The sequence below is a fragment of the Aedes aegypti genome, chromosome 2, assembly GCF_002204515.2.
Source record: "Aedes aegypti strain LVP_AGWG chromosome 2, AaegL5.0 Primary Assembly, whole genome shotgun sequence".
NCBI lineage: Eukaryota > Metazoa > Arthropoda > Insecta > Diptera > Culicidae > Aedes > Aedes aegypti.
The window spans coordinates 466,300,151-466,320,769 of record NC_035108.1 but is presented as its reverse complement, the minus strand read 5'-3'; positions in this window follow the sequence as shown (position 1 = coordinate 466,320,769).

Here is a 20,619-nt window from a genome sequence, read left to right as displayed (position 1 = left end):
TTTCAAGATTTCAGATAATTTCCAAAAAGGGCTTAGAGCCATGATCCAATTGAGAAATCTTATCTTCAAAATTTTTGTTTCTTAATTGTGAAAAACGTTTCTTGATTTTTTTCTGCAAATCTTGACATATAACTTTCATAGCAGGATCGCGAGTGCGTTGAAATTGCCTTCTCCTCACGTTTTTAAGACGGATCAAAAGTTTAAGATCATCTTCTATAATCACGGATTCAAATTTGGCTTTGAACGTTGCATCAATCATTAGATTCAATTGTTCAGTTAGAAAATTAAAATCAGAGGCAGATATCTCTTGAAGTGGGTACATTATCAGATGATTTCCCATTAGAATTATCGGTAGACGAAGAAGGAGTTACCTGTGGCGGTGGGGTTTTTTTCATTTGATTTGAAACAAGTAGAATGGGTACTCATAGTACGAATAGGGGAGGAGTTCAAATTTCCTGCTACGATATCGGCAAAGGATTTTCCGTGGGTAGATACATTCGAAATTGAAAGACTCGAACGGCTACCCGACGGATTAAAATAAGTTCGTGAATGAGCATGATTATGATCTTCCTGATGGGTATGCTTCATGATCAAGCGATCGTTAACTGAAAAATGAGTATTGTTCGATATTCTATCAGGGAAATTCCGTAACGTAACGGATATTATCTTTCATCTGCCTGGCACGAGCCTCAATGACTCTTTTGCGTGAAGGGCAATTTCAAAAATTAAACTTATGATTGGTCCCGCAGTTAGAGCATATGAACTTGGTGGAATCTTTCTTCACTGGACAGACGTCCTTGGCGTGAGAAGAACCTCCGCAAATCATGCATTTAGCATCCATGCGACAATTTTTTGTACCATGACCCCACTTTTGGCACCGACGGCACTGAGTGGGGTTCTGGTAATTTCCTCCAGGTTTCTGGAAATGTTCCCATGTCACACGGACATCAAACAAAAGTTTTGCCTTTTCTAAAGCTTTAATATTATTTAGTTCTTTTTTGTTAAAGTGAACTAAATAAAATTCTTGAGAAAGCCCTTTCCGAACAATGACAGATTGGGTTCTCTTTTTCATAATGATTACTTGGACTGGAGAAAATCCAAGTATATCATTTATTCCATTTTTGATCTCTTCAGGTGACTTATAGTCACTTGAGAGACCTTTCAAGACAACTTTGAACAAACGTTCAGTTTTGTCGTCATAAGTAAAAAAATTGTGCTTCTTCTCTTCAAGATGTTTGAGAAGAAGTTCGCGATCTGTAAGAGTTTCCGGCAATACGCGACAGTCTCCTTTCTTTGCAATTTGGAAGGAAACCTTGATTCCCCTTATGGAGTTCAAGATCTCCTGCCTAAATCCCGCAACTGACCACGATAGGCGGCACTCTTTGCTTCCTCACTTGAATCAAAGAGCCTGGACTAGAGGCTGCTTCGATTTGGTGTTCGGAAATTTTGTCTAGAGCATCGAACTGATTGCTCATTTCGATACAATTATTCATTTCACCCTTGGAAGAAAGTTCGCATTCCGGGGAAACGTCATTTCTTCCATTCTTGCCACGTGTAGTGACAGTTTTAAAACCCACTTTTTTGGAAGGAAGTAGTGAATTCAGAGATTCATCCTTTCTTTTGTTTGTTGTTGATACCATGTTTAATTAATAAACGAAAGAAGACGTGACCTTCGAGAGGTTTTTTTTCCCAAGACGGTGTCCAAGAAGGATTACCACCGCTAGCTTTCGCCAACGGGTCCAACGAAAAATCGAAGGCACGGGTCCAAACAAGGATCGTAAAGGGATCAATAGTAGAAAATAGTACTGTTTTAGTAGCACTGAAAAGTACCGTTATTAATTTTAGCACTGAAAAGTACTGTTCATGTAAAAGTACTGAAAAGTGCTGTTTTATTGCTTTAGGTAGTTTTTAAGAAAACTTCCAAGAGCAGAGAGAATTCGTGTACGCACAGCACGAAGGTACGATGCGCACTGATACATAATTGTTAATATCATTCATGATTCCGATGAATGTCAATTTTTATAATCCGTTTTGCCAGTCGTTGCCTAATAGCAACATGAGCATCAGCTAATGCCACCAGGTACAAGACAATTTAAACAGAATCCGAAATTGATACTCTCCGAGAAGAACGCCCCCATTTATCGTGAAGGTGGGTAAACAATCGGCCACGTGGCTTCAATACATCGAACGAGAATGGGATCCTTGTTTTTTTTTTCCCACGCCCACTTCCGTTTCGGAGAGTCAGGATTTTACGTAATGAACGGGAATTTTACGTTCCATGAAGTTTGATTATTCAATTATTCACTCGGTAAACAGCAGTCAAGAATGGGATGGTGCACTCTGGATAAGATAGATGGAGGCTGTTTTGCTCTTGTGGTGCTATTCTACAGTCTACGAACCGCCATCAAAACGCCCACGGCTCGTTTCACCGCGATCAGAGATTTACTGATGAAGTTCGAGCGAAGCGGGTTAGATATTTTGGGGTGGCCTTCTTCACGGACGACATCTTGATAAATTGGCTTTCCGTGGATGGTTTGTGTTTCCATTCTGGGGAAATATTTATTTATCTGCGCAAACTACTCAGTAAAGCTGTGGATGTTTTGAGTGATTCTAGGAAATAATTCAATCATTATGCCCTCTGGTTGTACGTTGAAGTTCATTGATGGGAGTCGGCGCCAAATGGTAGCTTATTAAATTCATCCTTGAATAAATAAAAACTTTCCATAAATAACTAATTGTCTAGGGTGATGTGCTAGTATCCATCGTATTAAGCATTGATCAGTGAGAACTGCAATTTTCCCAGTATTGCAGTGAATGATGCTGATACAAACCGATGCCAAACAATTCTTTCTGAAAACGTCTTTAGCATTGTACAATAACATTTTGATAAATCTTGATCTCTTTTTGGAAATAATGGAATAATAATAATAATGGAGAACAATGATGGAAATAAGAAAATGCATCTTACCGTATTTTCAATACGTCGTGTGGTTTTCAACTCCGTCGCAATCAGTTTCCAGATTCGTCTCACAACTTACGGCTCACTATGATGTATTGAGTGGTTAAAACACAATAATTCAACGCTATAACAAAATGTTTTACTAGAATATATAGATCTACGAGCATCTCCCTCCATTCCTTCAGCATGATGGAATATACTAATTTCCTTTAAAATTAATTGATCGGCATCAAAATTCAGCCCAAACATATGAACACAATTCCTTTTGACCGAAAAGTTATGGCATTTGCTCACAGTACAGCGAAAACAACACAATCAAAGGAACCATATTTTTACGTCGAGCATCGCGCACACATTGATGCGCACAAGCTTTTTTTCTCATTACGACGGATTGAACTTTGTTTACATTCTCAATTATACGCGGCGGTTTGCGAAATTTCGTAAAATGTGGTGATTTATTGAAGTTTTACGGTGTGTGATTGGAATGAAATCCTTCAGTGAAGAAGTACAAAGGTTTTCCATAGTGAAAATAAGTGCCCGGCGAAGTAAGTCACCCACGGGGGCGGGAAGAAACTTGTGTTGGAAAGTGGCGTGGCTCAGTCGATCGCTAAGCATTTCTCTCCAATCGTGTTCGTCCATGCGATTTCGGTGAAAAAGTGCAAAGTGGATAATTGAACTGAAGTTATTTACCGAAATACAGTAGTTTTATTGCATTTTTGGTGTACAATTGTACGAACCATAACAGTTTTCACAAAATTACACTTGGATAATGAGTCTATGTTGCAGGTAAGTTTGAATATCCGTTGTGGAACATTTAAAGTTTGATACGACGAATAATAGCGCTTACGACGGAGTAGAACGAAATCCTATACTGTGTAACAATTTACCAAAAAACAAAAACAATTTCCTTCACAGCATAGTAAATTTTACCAGTAAAATTTTGAAAATGTAACGTAAAATGTAAATGTAATGTAAAATGTAAATTTTCTAGAAATTACGATACGTCGATACGTTTCCGATGTTTCATTGTAGGAACAACGTTTACCATATCTACATAATATTTTATCTTGAATATCAATTCTTCCCTAATGTTAAACTAACTCATCCATCAATTCAATTTATTCAAGCCTTGCTTCTTCAATGCTTCCCATACAGCTACTCCATTTCCGGCTCAAGAAATTCACCTCAAGCCACGAACTGCTTCTCAGCTGCCAATCAGAACTAATATCCCCATCGTCAACAATCAAACGGGGTGACACAACGCAAACGTATGGATATTCCTATATCATACAATCCCCACTTCACACATGGCCAATATTTAATACGATTAAATAAACTCATTATGAGAGTACTCCAGCTCGGTCGCTCAGTAAACGACAACGACAATGATGATGAGCTTCATCATTCCCTGTCGCTCGGTTGTCAATTCCCACTCGATTGGTTGCATTTGTGGACTCTACAGTCCATTCAACTGCAACACCACCAACCAACAGATGCACACGGAGCACACAACCGAATGCATTATGCAGCTGAGGGCAAGCTCTGGTCGGGTCTCCGATATGTGCGAGGATGTGTCAATATTGACTGGAGCCTAGGATTCACAACTTAATATATTCAAACGTGCTTAGAAAACGGTTTCACACAGTTCGCAGTATTATTTTCCGGTGTCACAACAGTGTGGATCGCTGTCAGCCAATGGGAATGTTGAACGGTGAGCTGGAACCCGTTATGGTCAACATATTTGAATTGCCAAAGAATGATAGATACATGCTTACATTGGATATCTATATAAGTTTGTGAAAACAGCTGTCAAACTGATTGGAACTCAAATTGGAGAACAGCTGTATTTTTTATCTATCACTAAACATAGTCAAAAAGTTAAGAATACCTCAAAATTATGTTTATGCACTGGAAGCTAAAACTGGATCAAAAGATCGTGATTTGAATAAGCCAGCTTTTTAAAAAGTGGTTTTGTCTTCTGGGTAAGTTTATAGAAATTAAACTGAGATAGTTAAGAAAAATAATGTTTTCTAATAACTGGAAAGTTACCAGGTGAAATTAAGATCTTTTTAAAATTTGTAAATAAGATTCGAATTACTGAAGTTTGGAAAACAAGTTCTCACGTCCTCACAGGGACAGAGCGTGCTTCTCAGCTAAGTGTTCAATGAGCATTGCCACAGATATAAACTGAGAGCTTTCTTTACCAAAATTGCCAAAATTTCGCATTAGTGTGTCGTGTGGCAGGTACAACGATACTTCATGCCCAGGGTCAAGGAAATTTCCAATTATACGTTTACATATTATATAACATTTTAAACATAACTATTGGATTCAATTGATGTCTGTAACGAAAAATCTTATTTTTGGCTGAGACTGTAAAATGCGTTCATTTTTTTACTTCTTTATTAGTATCATTCAAAAAAAAACGTTACATTTATTTCTTATGTCTAGGTGTTCAGTGTTAGAGAACACTATCATGCTAATTTGGGAAGAACTAAATAAAGTTATAAAAAATGCGTTGATTTTATTTAATCTTCAACGCATTTTTTCTCTACTCTACTCTTCTCTACTCGGCTCTACTCTACTGTACTGTATTTTTAGTTTTAGAAGGTGGTTAATTGCTATTAATGAACTAAGCGATCACGTTCGATATGGAGGCTAGTCATATCGAATTCGTCCATCGTGCTCGGAGTGTGAGACTTGGAACTCCAATACCGACTCAACCCACCTTCGCCCACGATCCAATCCCCCGGAACTGTCTCTTGGCATTACTTCATGGGGAGGCTATTGTGCTAACCACCACTGATTCTTGCTTCGCTTTCTGCGGATGTCTCACGTGTTCTTGTTCTTTTCATCCTGCATGTGGGGCTGGCGTCACACCAGGGCCATGTTTCTGTTGTCGCTGCGTTACTCTGCTGCGACGCGTTTGGGGCTGGCATCTCGCCAGAGCCCTTTGCAACTTTTGCGCCTGCTGCTCATCCACTGATTCTCGAGATCTTCAGGTTGAACCAGTTGGATGCCGGGGTCAGTCCAGTGATTCCGGTTGGAGGGTAGCTTCCGGTTCACTAGTGCCCCGAAGACTTGAGCCGGTGACTCGCTACGGACTACTCAGAAAAGTCCCCGACAGTGGATCTATCCTACTCAGACGAAGATTTCCCTGACGGCGGAAGATCTCCCGAACCGATGCTATCCGGGCAGATGCCGAGGTCGGTCCTGCAATTATGAAAGGACATAGCCTACTCCAACGCGATGTTGGTTGGTTAAGTGCCGGGGTCGGTCCTGCAATTCCGGTTGGAGGATGACTTCCGGTTTGTAGGCGCCTCGACGACTTGTTACCGATACTACGCTACGCCAGATCTATTCGGTCTAGTCCCCGGCGGAGGATCTAGCCTACTCCGGTCGCGCCCGTTGGTATCCTTCATATGCTCGCTTTAAAAGACTGACTTGTCGAGTGCCGAGGTCGGTCCGTCGATTCCGGTTGCCCCAATTGTAGAATCGATGATTCGGAAATACCGGAAGACACAATAACCACTTTCGGAAATAGCAAGAGAATATATTAAACTCGATTAGGAATAGTACAACTCGTATATTGACCGGTTCGTGTTAACCACCTGATTCAAACTGGCTCTCTTGTACATTATTCCATCAAGGCTAACCTGATCTGTCTCCGATATCACACTCCTCCCTTACAAAATAGTTTTAATCTAATAAGGTTTGCACATAGTTCTTGAGGTACTCTGGACGTTTCATTTCCCGATGACTACGACGGACACTTGGTGGTTCTCCTATCTGATTTTCAGTCAGATTCGATGTATCCAATTCTGATGGTCGTTCACCAATGAGCTTGAGATGGGTTACATTCCTGCGATAGATTTTACCTGTTTCTAATGACCGAATTTCAGCCTCCGATCCCTGTCGCCTTACAACCTGAAACTTTTCGCTACTGTAGTTCGTAGACAGTTTGTTTTCTTTTGCTATTCTTTTCGCCACCACGATATCCCCTTCTTCTAGCTGATTTTGTTGAGCATTTCTTTGTCGGTTCGTTGATTCTGCTGCTGTTAGTTTTCTTTCCCAATCCTGATCTTTGACTCCCTCGATCCATGGTTTGTTCGCGTTGTGGATACTAGGAATTTTGTCGCGGAGCACTCTGCCGAACATTAAAACTGAAGGAGCCTCGCCAGTCGTTGAATGTGGAGTGGAATTAAACATCAGTAGGAAACTGCGCAGATCCCATTTCCAATCAACTGAGTTTTCTGCTTGACTGATCCTCAATCGTTTCAGAATAGTACTGTTCATTCGTTCAACCTCTCCATTTGCCTGCGGCCAATACGGTGTTGTCTTTTGATGATCTATACCAAACTCGCGACAAAATGATTTGAACGATTCGCTTATGAATTGTGGTCCATTGTCTGATCTCAACGTTTCTGGAACACCGAAACGGCTAAATGTTTCGAATAAAGCTTGAATCGTTAACTCAGTTGTGGTATGCTTCATCACGACCACTTCTGTGAATCTACTAAAATAGTCAACCAGTACTAGTAGAGAATGTCCTGACGGCAGTGGACCCAGAAAATCAATCGCCACTTCACACCAAGGTTTATCAGGCATCCTGGTTCGACACATCGGTTCCGGAGGTCCGACCGCTGACACAAGTGTACATGATTCACAGTGTTTCACGAATTTCTCGACACAATCGTCTATCTTGGGCCACCAAACTTTTTGTCTTAAACGACGCTTCATAACACTCATGCCCGGATGACCATCATGTGCACAGCGTAATATCTGTGGTCGAAGTGCTGTTGGAATTATGAGCCTGTCTCCTCTTAACAAAACATCTTTGGCTGAATGTATTTCAGATTTGAAACACTTGAATACCTTCAATTCATCTGTCGAATGTCCTGTTCGAAGTGCCTCTAGCAACTTTTGAAGAGTTTCATCTTTCTTTGTTGCTTCCGCTACTTGAATGAGAGTAACGGCTTCTGGGAGTGAGTTGTCCACCCGACGATTAATGTAATTTTCTGCCGTCTTGTCAAAAGGCTTCAAGCTACTAATTGACAATCTAGACAATGCGTCAGCTAAATTTGTTGCTCCTGGCTCGAACTTAATTTCATAGTTATAGGACTGAATACGAAGAACCCAACGTTCAATTCGCGGGCACGGGCGAGATCGAGGACTAAACAAGAATTTCAGTGCTCTACAATCAGTAATAAGGATGAATTTTGTACCAAGCAGATACAAACTGAACTTTTCAACCCCCCATACGATAGCAAGTGCTTCTCTTTCTGTTTGAAAGTATTTTCGTTCCAAATCCGTGAGAGCTTTGCTTGCAAACGAAATAACTTGATTCTGTCCATCATCGTTTTCTTGAAGAAGCACCGCTCCTAAACCTTCTGGACTTGCATCCACAATCAGCTTAGTTTTCTTTTTTCGGTCGAAAAATCCCAAATATCTTATATCACCTACTGCCGCAATTATTGTGTCGAAAGCCTTTTGTTGGAGCTCTTTCCATAAAAACACGGATCCTGTGCGCAGAAGCAATCTCAAAGGTTCCGTTTTAGCCGCAAGGTTTGGAATAAATCGTCCAACATATGTTATCAAACCTAAGAAACTCCTCAGTTCTGCTACTGTCTTAGGTGTTCTGAAGTGTTTAATCGCGTCAACTCGGCTTTCTGTTGGACTAACACCATGTTCATTTAACATGTGACCTAGAAATTCGATTTCCTTCGCTCCAAACACGCATTTCTCACTATTTAAAAAAACGTTATACTCTTTTAAACGTTTCAAGACTGCTTGCAAGCGTCTATCGTGCTCCTCTTTCGATGACCCAAACACTACTATGTCATCAAGGTACACTATGACTCCTTATTATTATTATTTATCTTTATTAGGGAGATTTTCAGCCCTTGGCTGGTTCATCTCCGTACTATGACTCCTTCTAAACCTGCTAAAATAGATTCCATCGTCTTCTGAAAAATTTCTGGAGCGCAACTGATACCGAACATAAGTCTCTTATATCCAGAGAAAAGTATAGTATAACAGAAAATACAAGATGTTATGTTTAAATTCATTACATATTGGAGATGTAGAATTGTTTATTTTTTTTTTCGCTTTACTAAACTTTTAAATTACCTGAACAACCCGTTCTTGGTAATGAACGTGGTAATAGGTCTTGATCTTTCGGATATCTCTAGTTGGTGATATGCATCTTTGATGTCAATTTTGGAAAACATTTTCGCACCGGTTACGGACCCAAGAATCTCATCCACTAGAGGTAAAGGATGTGTTTCCCTCAAGACAGCTTGGTTTGCCCGACGCATGTCAATGCATAGCCGTACGTCACCGGATGATTTCAAAACGGGAACCATCGGAGAAACCCATGGTGATGGTACAGTTACTCGTTCGATAATACCTTGTTTCTGCAGCATCTGAAGTTTTTCGTTCACTTTGTCCTCGAGAGCATACGGAGCACGACGAAAAGCTTGTTGTACAGGTTGGACCGTATCGTCGATGGGTATTTCTACTGTAATACCTTTGAACTTCGGAAATTCCGCTTCTGGAGTTTCAGTGATGTGACCCAAGTCAAAACCAACTTTCAAAACGTGCAGTGCCTTGGCTGTTTGATCACCCAACAGATTCTGTTGTCCTGCTTTCGCTACATAAAATTTCGCTTGTAAGTTCCTTTCTCCAGCACTGATCATTGCCATAAAGTTTCCTGAAATTTGCATTGGTTCATTTGAAGCGTAACAGGTGAAATTTTTGTCATTATCCGTAGTCATGTCCCACACCGACACTTGCATCTCCTTCATTTGCTCCCACGTTCTCTGGTTGATAATGTTAGCTGCTGCACCCGAATCAATAACCATGGGTATCTCGACTCCGCCTACCTCAAACATGAATGTATTTTCTCCCATGGCGTAGAAAATGTATCGGTTATCCTTCTCCTGCTCGTCGACGTCTTGAACAGCTCTGATGCGTTTCGATGGTACTGCATTTCGAGCAGTGTCGTTTACTCGCTTCAAGCATTGTTTTGCAAAATGACCTGTTCCTTTGCATCTTAAACATGCTGCATTCTTAGCCGGACAAGACTCAGCTCCCCGGACATGACCACGTTTTCCGCATGCATAGCATACCGGAATAGCTCGATTCTTCGCTTGAAAAGATTGCTGTACCCTTCCTGTTCCTATAAATGTCTCAATAGTAAAACTTATTTATAACAAAATCTATCTTTTTAATTACCCATCGATTCACGTTGTATACGTTCAGGTTTCCACTTCGTCACTTTACTGATTGGGTCACCAGATGAAGGGTTTTTCCCAAACTCCTTCATCTTCCGCTCACTCTCTTCTAAAGTGATACCCAGGCTTTCAACTTCGGCTAGCAACATATCCCGTTTCAATAGCTTTTGTCGCAGTTTGTCAGAGAAGCATTTCTCTACTATCTGATCTACAATTATTTCCTCTGGTTTGTCATATTCACACCTTTTCACCTGGGTTCTTAAGCGCAAAACAAAATCAGCAAAACGTTCCGACGGCTTTTGGGCAATTTGTCGGAAAAGATGACGTTCATAGGTTCGCCTGCGATATGGTTCAAAATGAGCATCCAGCTTTGCAATCGCAGCATCATAGTATGGAGGATTTGCCAAAACCATTGCAACAGATTCGACTTCGGGTAAATTATCGTAAATATCTCTCAAATCCGATCCTCCCAGATAAAGGAGTTTGGATCGCCTCTCATATTGCCCCTCAATCTTTTCGGACTCGAAATAACATTCGAGATCACGCTTCCATTTGGCCCATGCCAACGGTAACTGGGAAGATTCCAATGATGTCTGGAACGGTCTGATGCGAATATCCATGTTGTTCCTAGTATGGAGGCATATTTTTGATTAAAAATCAAAATTTGATTTAACATTAATATCCAGTCAAAAACTAGATAAACTTTAGGACCCAAACACACCATTCAAACAACATTGATTCAAAAACTTTATCAACAAATAATTACAATATAATTTTACGCGATTCCATAAGTATGCATCATAAGTAGTATTTTTTTTTTAAATTAAAACCACATTTTATTATTTAATTTTTTATTTATTTATTCCATGCAAAATTTACGAAATCAAAAATGTTTAATTGTGGCGAGAACCGCCTCTCTGCTGTTATATGACGAAAACCGCCTTCCATAGTTATGATGAAAACCGTCTTTCATACTTGTGACGAAAACCGCCTTTCACAGTTATGACGAAAACCGCCTTTCATCCTTGTGACGAAAACCGCCTTTCATATTCGTGACGAAAACCGCCTTTCACAGTTATGACGAAAACCGCTTTTTCACCAATTGACGAAACCCGCCTTTCACATTTGTGACGAAAACCATCTTTCAAACTTTTGACGAAAACCGCCTTTTCACTCATTGACGAAAACCGCCTTTCAAATTTGTGACGAAAACCGTCTTTCAAAATCTTGACGAAAACCGCCTTCTTCAAAATTGACGAAATCCGCCTTCCACAAAGAATACTACAACAATTCTAATGAAGTCAGAAAACACAAAATTTTTTATCAAAAACATCTGATATCACATTTGATTGAAACATTATTTTATCTCCATGTCACTATATGTTCCAGTGTACTATCTAGATGATCACTTTGTTTTGCATAACGGTACCTGGATAATATTTCAACACCACTTTGGTCATGCCCAGTACATAACGAAATCAATCATTGTTTATGACTCACCTTATTCAAAATCATGCAGTCACCAACAAACATTGCGTCCATTGCAGCACTTTAATTTTCGTGGAGTATCCATCCATTCCAGAAAAAGTTTCATTATCACTTACAAAATTTAATGATATTCACAATCCTCTGCACTAGGTAGACCTTCTTTTTTTTCATTAAGTATTTTAGTTCTTCCACTTTTCCGACGAAATACGAAACAAAACAATCCCACGCAGTATGTGAAACGGTGAACCAAAACAGTAAATATTGTTGACTGAATCACCGTTCATTCATGGAAAGAAGTGACAGATAGATACATAATATACATGTTGTTTGTTTTCGTTTCTCTTTTTGCTTCGTCGTCATCATCATCATCAATGACGGTGTTTCGGATGAACTCTGCATAGCGGTTACTATAGCAATCGCAAGGGTCTGTTTTTTTTTTCAAACACGTGACCGACCGAGCTCGTGTTCGGTAGGAAGAAAAAAAAATTGAATGGTGCGTGGGTCAAATTTGAAAACCTTCACATTTTGGCGTAATTGGACACTGTTGGATGTACTCAGTCGTTTTTTTTTCTCGTCGCCAATGTAGAATCGATGATTCGGAAATACCGGAAGACACAATAACCACTTTCGGAAATAGCAAGAGAATATATTAAACTCGATTAGGAATAGTACAACTCGTATATTGACCGGTTCGTGTTAACCACCTGATTCAAACTGGCTCTCTTGTACATTATTCCATCAAGGCTAACCTGATCTGTCTCCGATATCACACCAATGACTTAGAGCCATGTGCTGTCCGCTGTGTTAAGTGCCTCTGCTCCTCTCGCCATCTTCGTTGTAACAGAGACATCAGCTGGACTCAATATCTCCGCACCCGGTGCATAACGGCAACCTTGCGTGTCCAAGCCTATTCGGGTATTTCTTGAAGCAGCCATGACCAAACAAAAACTGCGTCAAGTGGAAATTCACTTCTTCGTATTTTCTGCTTACCCACATCGACAGGCACGATCATCACTGTCAGGTGTCTGACTTCCCGCTTTGAAACGAGATTCTCGCATGCTGCTCTGCCTTTTTTCCTTCGCATCCATACTTCCACGACATCTACTGCCTCAGTAGCTAGTATCTCTACGTCCTCTAGTGATTCACCGATGACTACGAGCACCAAGTCATCCGTAAAGCCGACAATCTTCACATCGCGGTAGAGGCGCAGCTTCAAATTTCCGTCACACGGAAACCTCGAATCTGTGCAACGATTCGGCGATCGCAGCCCAACTGGCACTTTTGAAGACATTAACGTCCAGAGTGACCACTCCGCAGTACCGGTTACCTCTTCTATTCTGTTTCCACGACCGTTTGGATTAACAGTGGATTTATCTTTCTGGAAGCCGAACTGCATGCCACACAAGTTATTTTCTTCCTCCGTGTATCTCGCAAGCCTGTTTAGGAATACTCGTTCCAATACTTTGTCAACTGTGTCCAGCAGACATATCAGTCTACATGCTGAAGGAATTCTAGGAGGCTTGCCTGGTTTCAGCAGCAGTATACATTTTACGCAGCACAATGCTGAACGTTGTGACCGAGCTCTTCCAGACAGGCTTGATGAGCCTGATTTTCCTGTTGAAAGCGGTTTTTTTCCGCCTTGAACGCTGGTCTTCGATCTGCTACTTCAATGCCGTTGCGGGCTCTCTCCATTCTTCTCCTAGCCCGAAGGCAGCTTGCATGCAGATCGGTAATCATCGAGTTCCACCAGTAGGTTGGGTGGCGACTATGTCTCGGTTCAGCCTCCCGCAGCATGCCGTTGTCAATTTATTCGCAGTAAACTGCTGAGGATTGTGCTCCAACTGCAACGCCTCAACGAACACATGCTTGTTGAACTGCGACGTTTTCCACCTCTGCTCCTTTGATTGAGTCGCACGTGGAAGCGCGTGCTGTCCACTACCAATATTGTACCGAATCGCTTAGTGGTCACTGTGGGTATATTCCGCGCTCACTCGCCAGTTCAAAATTCCTGACAGCCCAGGGCTACAGAAGATTACGTCAATAATTGTCTCTCGCCCATCCTGTGACTCTCAGTACCGGTAATACCGATAAAAATACCGGTACTGGAAGGTTTTTTGCAATAAATATAAAGCATATAATATTGGACTTCAAATTTACAATTTTTTCTAAATCGTCAATAAACACAAGTTTGCTGAAGCTCATTCTTCATTTTTAGGAATTATAACACAAAAAAAATATGGTCTTAAAATAATAATGTGTATACCGTTTTATCTTTGTAACTCATAAAATACTCAAATATATGTGTTGAAATTCAAGTTTTATCGAACGTGGTGGACCATATTCATTCAAATTTGTCCTTTAACCATCCACACCTTGCTTTTCATTAAAAAATAGTATTTAAAAATGCAAAGCATGTTCAAAGTTCGATGTTCAGCTGCTATACGCGTGCGTATATTTTAATAACAAAACTTTCAGACACTGAGAAAGTTCTTTCTGGGTCCATCCGGATATTGCTCGTTGCCCATGCACCGTGAAGTGTCAACAAATATTTTGCTTTGAACAGACTCGTGATACTCGATTTATTTCGAACAATATTCACCATCAGAGCGGTTCCATTTGAATTCGAATGTCGGTTTACTTTTGTATTTTTTGATTTGGATGAAATTTTGCACATGCATCGGCTCGCCATTTTGACTCTAGCCTTACTTTTGAGAAGGGCCTAAGAAAAAAATCCTTAATAATTTTCAAAAAAATATAACTTAGAAACGGTTTGTCCGATCAGTTTGGTGCCTTCCGCAAAGTTTTAGGTTATTGTTGGGACTATCTGTAAAAAAATAAACACTGTAAATAAAATGTTGTAATTTTTTATATATCGAAAATAAAGCTTAAAAATCAATTTTCTCAAAAATCGTATTTTTGATTCTTTTTTTTTATATGTTAAAGTAGACAATAAATGAAGTCTTTTGCACAGTGGGTCAAGATGGAGAAATCATGGACAAAAAAGTTAAAAAAAGAGGAAAACTTGCTTGTCTCACATAGCATCAGCGTGGTGGTGTTGACTTCGGTTAATAGCGCAACAGCCGAATGCTTAACCGTTGCTGTCGATCGAATAGTTACTGTTAGAAATAACTTTTTGTTGTATGCGATAAGCGCAATTTTTTGACGTCTCCGTTGCAAAAAATACCCTGGTACGAAAAAGCGTCAATATCCTGAAAAATCGTTCCAAATCCAAAAAATACTGTTTCAGCATAAAGCAGCATGTTCCCTGCATTCTGATTCATTATGTTTTCGGAGGATACCCTGCTCGAGGTACATAAACTCCAACTCCAAATGTCCGAAAAAAAATAATTGATTAAATAGACAGAATTACTGAACAATTTCTTAGACAATACATGGCGAACATTTCCATCGAAAGATAAGGCATAACTTTCAAGGAATTTTAGCATATCCATCCCAAGCAACCGAAAGTTCGGATTTTACTTAAGCTGTGAACTCAAAAGTTCACTTCTGGTAGATTTTAAGATCCAAATAAACTTTATCGCTGAATAAAAAAACATAACGGATACTAATAGAACTTGATTCTCGAAAAAGCAACTCATGCACTTATTAACGACTTGAAAGTTCAGAACAAGTTCGAACCGAACTTTTTCCCTTGTTTAAGGTGAACATCATTCTACTTAAGCTTCTTTAATGAACTTTATGTAAACTCAAGTTCGGTTAATTACTTAAAAACCGAGCTGCTTAAGCCAAAACATGCCCTTTTATCTGAACTTTTGATTGCTTGGGCATGTTTTCTGTAAATGAATGGCAAAAATTTTAGCTGGTGTAAAAAAAATGTAACAAAATTATCGCTTCAACTATGTTTTTCCAAGAAAACTTATTATATCGTAAATTATATTTGATTAATTTTCAACAGATTTGTAACATTTTTTTAACTTTGAATAATATGTTTCATAGAATTTTAGAAAAGTCAAATCCTTCAAGGAATATTGAAGGAAGGCTTCAGAAGTTTTAAAAATCATTCGGAAATAATTCAAATAATAATAATATATGTTTTTCAAAATATGTTACTAAATCTTTGAAAAGTTCAGTTTTTCCTCGGAATTCCTCAAAAAAAAAGAGATCGATTCTGTCAAATCTAATACTGAGATATTTTGCTGAATGTTCTACCAAAAATTCATCTGAGAATCCCTTTAAATAGTTTTTCCAAAAATTTCATTACAAATTCTTCCGAAAAGTTCATCAAAAGTCCTTGACAAATATTTTCAAAATACATAAAAAAAATCGTCAAACATTCTTCTATGTTTCTTTTTCTAGAAATTTCGCTTTGGATGATTCAAGAATTGAATTTTCAAATGTCGCTTGGCTGCGAATCTTCAGAGGAAATTTGTTGAAAATCCCCAAAAGAAGTTTTGCTTCCGAAATTAGCATAGCGGTTCAGGAATCTGTAGAGAAATACGAAGCATAATAACTGAGAAGTAGGAAAGTAAAGAAAATTGTGTTGATCTTCCTTAAAACACTTATTTGGAAATAACTTTATCAATTATTGACAGAATCCACTAGGGCGGATTTTCTAGAAAACCAAAAGTCAAGGAAGGATAGATTTCAGAATAATTTCTAAAGAAGATTCTGATGAGAAATTTATTTTATTTGTAAATTCATTCAACTATCATGTAATTCGAAAAAGGCAACATTTTAAAAAATCTTAAAAAAGGTAAATTATGGGAGTTTTGGAAAATTGCAAAATTCTTATACGTATGGTACATACATCGTCGGTAATGTTCTCAAAACATACCGGCAATGTTTTCACGTTAAACTCTTACAGTAATAGAGAATAATAGACCCTTCAAAAAGGTTTGTTTTGAATTTCAGAACATAGGAAAATAAATAATTCTACATCAATATGTTCACCACAGTATCACAAAACTTCGGAGTTGAGACAACATATTATCTAAGATTTTAGAAACAAATACTTTCAGTAAAAATTCCGTCCGATTCAACACCAATAATTTTCTATTATAAATGATCGCAAAATATTTTATGGAACTTCTGGAGAAATTTTTAAGAAGTTTAATAATAAATTGCAAAATCTTAGTAAACCTGATGAAAAATTTCTTAAAAAAAATTCGAAAAGCATCGTAAGTGCGGTTTAAAGAAAAAAAATCTCTGGAAAATACTCAGATGAATCTCTGTTTAATTTTTTGGGAGAATGTTAGGGAAACAATAATAAAATTCTTTAAGAAACCCCTGAACAAATCATTCGGGAAATCTTGAGTATTTTCGCGGAAGTGTTTTTAAAAGAATAGTTGAACGTATTTCGTTAGGTTCTTTATAGGAATGTTTGAATTCTTTAAAAAAATCTTAATTAGGCGTTAATGAAAAAAAAAATTAAAAAAAGTTTTAAGAGAGAGTTTGGAAGGATGTTGGTCCTTGATTTTGAAGTAATCTAATAAAATATCTGTAAAAAAATACAGTACTTCTCTCAGAAACCATGAATAAAATTTTCCCAATTGAATTCTTTACAATTGCTCATGAAATTCTTGTGAAATATTACGAGGAATTCTTAGAGTAACACCTGGTAGAATCATTTAATTGTTTTGCTGGAAGTCCGGATAATTTTTGCTGTGTTTTTTTCCCATCCTGTAGATAAATTTAGGAAAATCTTCGAATGCAAAGTGAGAAGAACTGTTGATGAACTCTCTGAAGAATTCGTGGAATGAATCCTTGCTTGATGATCTTGAAGACATTTTTGGTGAGAGTTATAGAATTTTCTGTACTTTTTTTTGAAGAAATTCTCAGTATTCCTGAAAATCCTAGAAAAAAATCAACGAACCACTGGAGGATACGTTAAACCAACAATTGGAATTTCTATGTAATAAGCACGTAGAGGACTTTTCAGGAGAGATTATTAAAAAAATGTCTAATGCTTTACCTGCTTTGAATTCTTCAAGTGTTTTTTCTAGCAATTTAATAGAGACATTTTTTGATGATCAGAAAGTCTGTGAATGATTTTCCGTGGGAATCCCAGGATGAACTCAGTGAAAACTGATAAAGGCGTTCTTGGAGATATCACTGAAAAGAACAAAAATAATTTATGAAGAAATTCCCCTAGGAATTCTCAGAGGAATCTCTTCAAAGCACATGGTTGAATGCCTGAATAGTTCGTGAATCACAAACGACATTCGTTGTAAGTTTTTTTTGCTAGAATTCTTGAAGAATTTTTGACTGGATTACAAAAAGAATTGATCTTTCCCTTAGCAAAGATTGAAATTTACAAATATCACTGATGTGCCACGAAATGCGACAAAATAACAAATAAATAAAATCAATACAATTCTGGTAAAACTAAGAAACTTTTGAAAATCGTGATCATTCCGACCGACATAACTTCTGTGAAACAAGTATTTGCTAGGCCCTCCTTAGGCCCCCTCCAGAAAAAAATGATAGCTACGCCAATAGTACCGTATTAACCGTGACTTTTCTCGGTGTGCTCTTTGTAGGAAGAGCTGATGGCCACCGGATCTCTTCTTAGCTGTTGGATCATATCATCGGTACGGGTGCTCCTGATTTTCGCACATCTGCAGAAGAATTTTCTCGTACGAGTCATGGCTTGCTTTGACTATAAGCGTTTCACCTCCCTTTCTCTCCTTGAATAGTTTTCGTTTTTCGGACCTGCTCTTCGTTTCCGTCTTTCGATTTTTTCACTTAACAATTTCCCATGGGGTATTGGTGCCTTTATTGGTAACTGTTGCGTTAGCTAATCCTGTCTCGTTGACGGGAGTGTCCTTGTGTTTCTTGGAACCGCCCGGTCATGCATCTTTTGGTGATACTCTTGGCCTCTTTGGTGTGAATGGTATACTCTCCGTCCTCTGGGGTTTGTCTCTTTTCGCTTTGGTTTCCATCCTCGCAAAAGTGATTGGCTTTGCCGTTTCTTGAGTCGGCGCTTGCCTTATTTCTAACGCAGCCTTGGCCGCCGACAACTCCTTCTCAGTCGATTCCGCTTTCTGTGCAACGTCCGCCTGCTCCTTGACAGCATGGGTTCCTTGGATCTTCATCACCAAAGTCTTGATGTCTTTGTGCACATTGCTTCTTTTACCCACAAACTCGTGGAATTCGTCCACTAGTTTTTTAGCTGCCACAACTCTCGGTAGGTTTGGTACCTTTGACCATGCACTGACCTGAGCCTGTTGCTGCTGCTCTCGAAGCTGTTGCTGCTGAAGCTGCTGAAGCTGCTGCTGCTGCTGTTGCTGCTGTTACTCCTGAGCGCGCTGCTGTTGGTGGTAATCTTACTGAATGACCTTTGACGAAAGGGTTCGCCGCGCCTTCTTCGATTTCAATTAGACTCTCCTCTATTCATCAGGGTCCCCCCTCTGGGCCGCTATCATTTCCTACCGTACGTAGTCGCCATTCATGATCCCATGATTATCTATGCAAGCAGGGAGGCCATGCAAGAGCTGATACGATCCCTTATGAGAATCGTGTTCAGAGCCGGATCGCCGTAGATCGGGATTTGGTCATCCAAGCCTAGTACTCATCAGTTGAGATGGACGGGTTCCGAACGTAACCAGAGGCCTGCGAAGGTTTTACCTGGACGGGGGCAATCGCACTGTTAGCCTACTCGCCGTTTCAAGTCCATCCTTACTCGGGAAGTAGAATAACACAACAATTTTGTAATCCGTAATCCATATTCTGTCCGTTGTTCTGTGTTGTGACCAGTATACCATAATCAGGATTTTTCTGGCATCCATCCTGAAGTGCCAGTTGGCACTCCAAAAGGCTAAAGCACTTTGAGCGCGATTCCTGGTCGCTTGGTTTGGGGCTACTTGTTTTTTGATGAGATGAACCTTTGCCACATTCCAGGTAGACCATGCTTGAGCTCCTGGTCAGATGGATCAGTAGCTCGGCCTCCCGGAGGAAGTGCCATAGGTGGTATTCCATTCGACTGTATGGATGAGTTTCGCTTGGGAAAGCCAGCTAATGTGGTGTTTCCCTTTTTTTTGTATCATAATAGTGTTTAGAGGAACGAGCATCTGAACAATGGAACCGAAACGAGAAAATACCATCAAGCTTCGCTTTGGATCGCATACCAGGAATCCGTCCAACGAAGAAGTGTTCACGTTTTTCAAGGAACAAGGATGGAGCTGTGATGACCTGAGTGCTATGTACCGGGAGGATTTTAGCTTGTTTGTGCGCTTCCAGACGGAGGCACGTGTAAAGGATGCCCTTATTAAGCTGGGCACGCACGTGGATTTCAAGTACGCTAACGGAGATAAGGTACAAGTATTGGTGAGTTTGGCGAACGAAACGTTCCGTTATGTCCGCATTTTCGGTTTGCCGCCAGAGGTGAAGGACGAACAGATCGCTACTGTATTGGCGAAGTATCGAAGTAATGTACCATCCATCAGATGGTCCATGAACGATACTCTGTTGAGACGGGTTTCCCTATTTGGAATGGTATTCGAGGAGCACATATCGAGATGATGTCCGAGATTCCGGTGCAACTCCATATCCAGAGCATCAGAGCAAGGATCTTCTATGAAGGATTGCAGCATAAGTGCTTCGTTTGCGGAGCTTTGGATCACCTGAAAGCGGCAAAACGTCAGAGTGTGAACGCGCGGATGAAGCTTTCTACGAAGGAAGTTTCTGACCAGAGGGGCGCAACAGCCAACTCAGCCTATGGAAGAAAGGAACCTGGATCCTTTGCAAACGTTGTCGTCAAAGGTCTCTTGGCACAACCAGATCCCCTGCCGGGTATGGTGATGCTAACCAAAAATGGCAGTAAACCGGAAAAACTATTGGGTGCCTCTAATGTGAACAGTGTCGTGGTGCCAGCCGAACCATCGGCCGGTGAATCTCCCAGCAAACCTGCTGTGGTAGAGTCGATAGAGGAAGGAAATGGATCCAAAAAACGTACACGTGATCTGAAACACATGGATT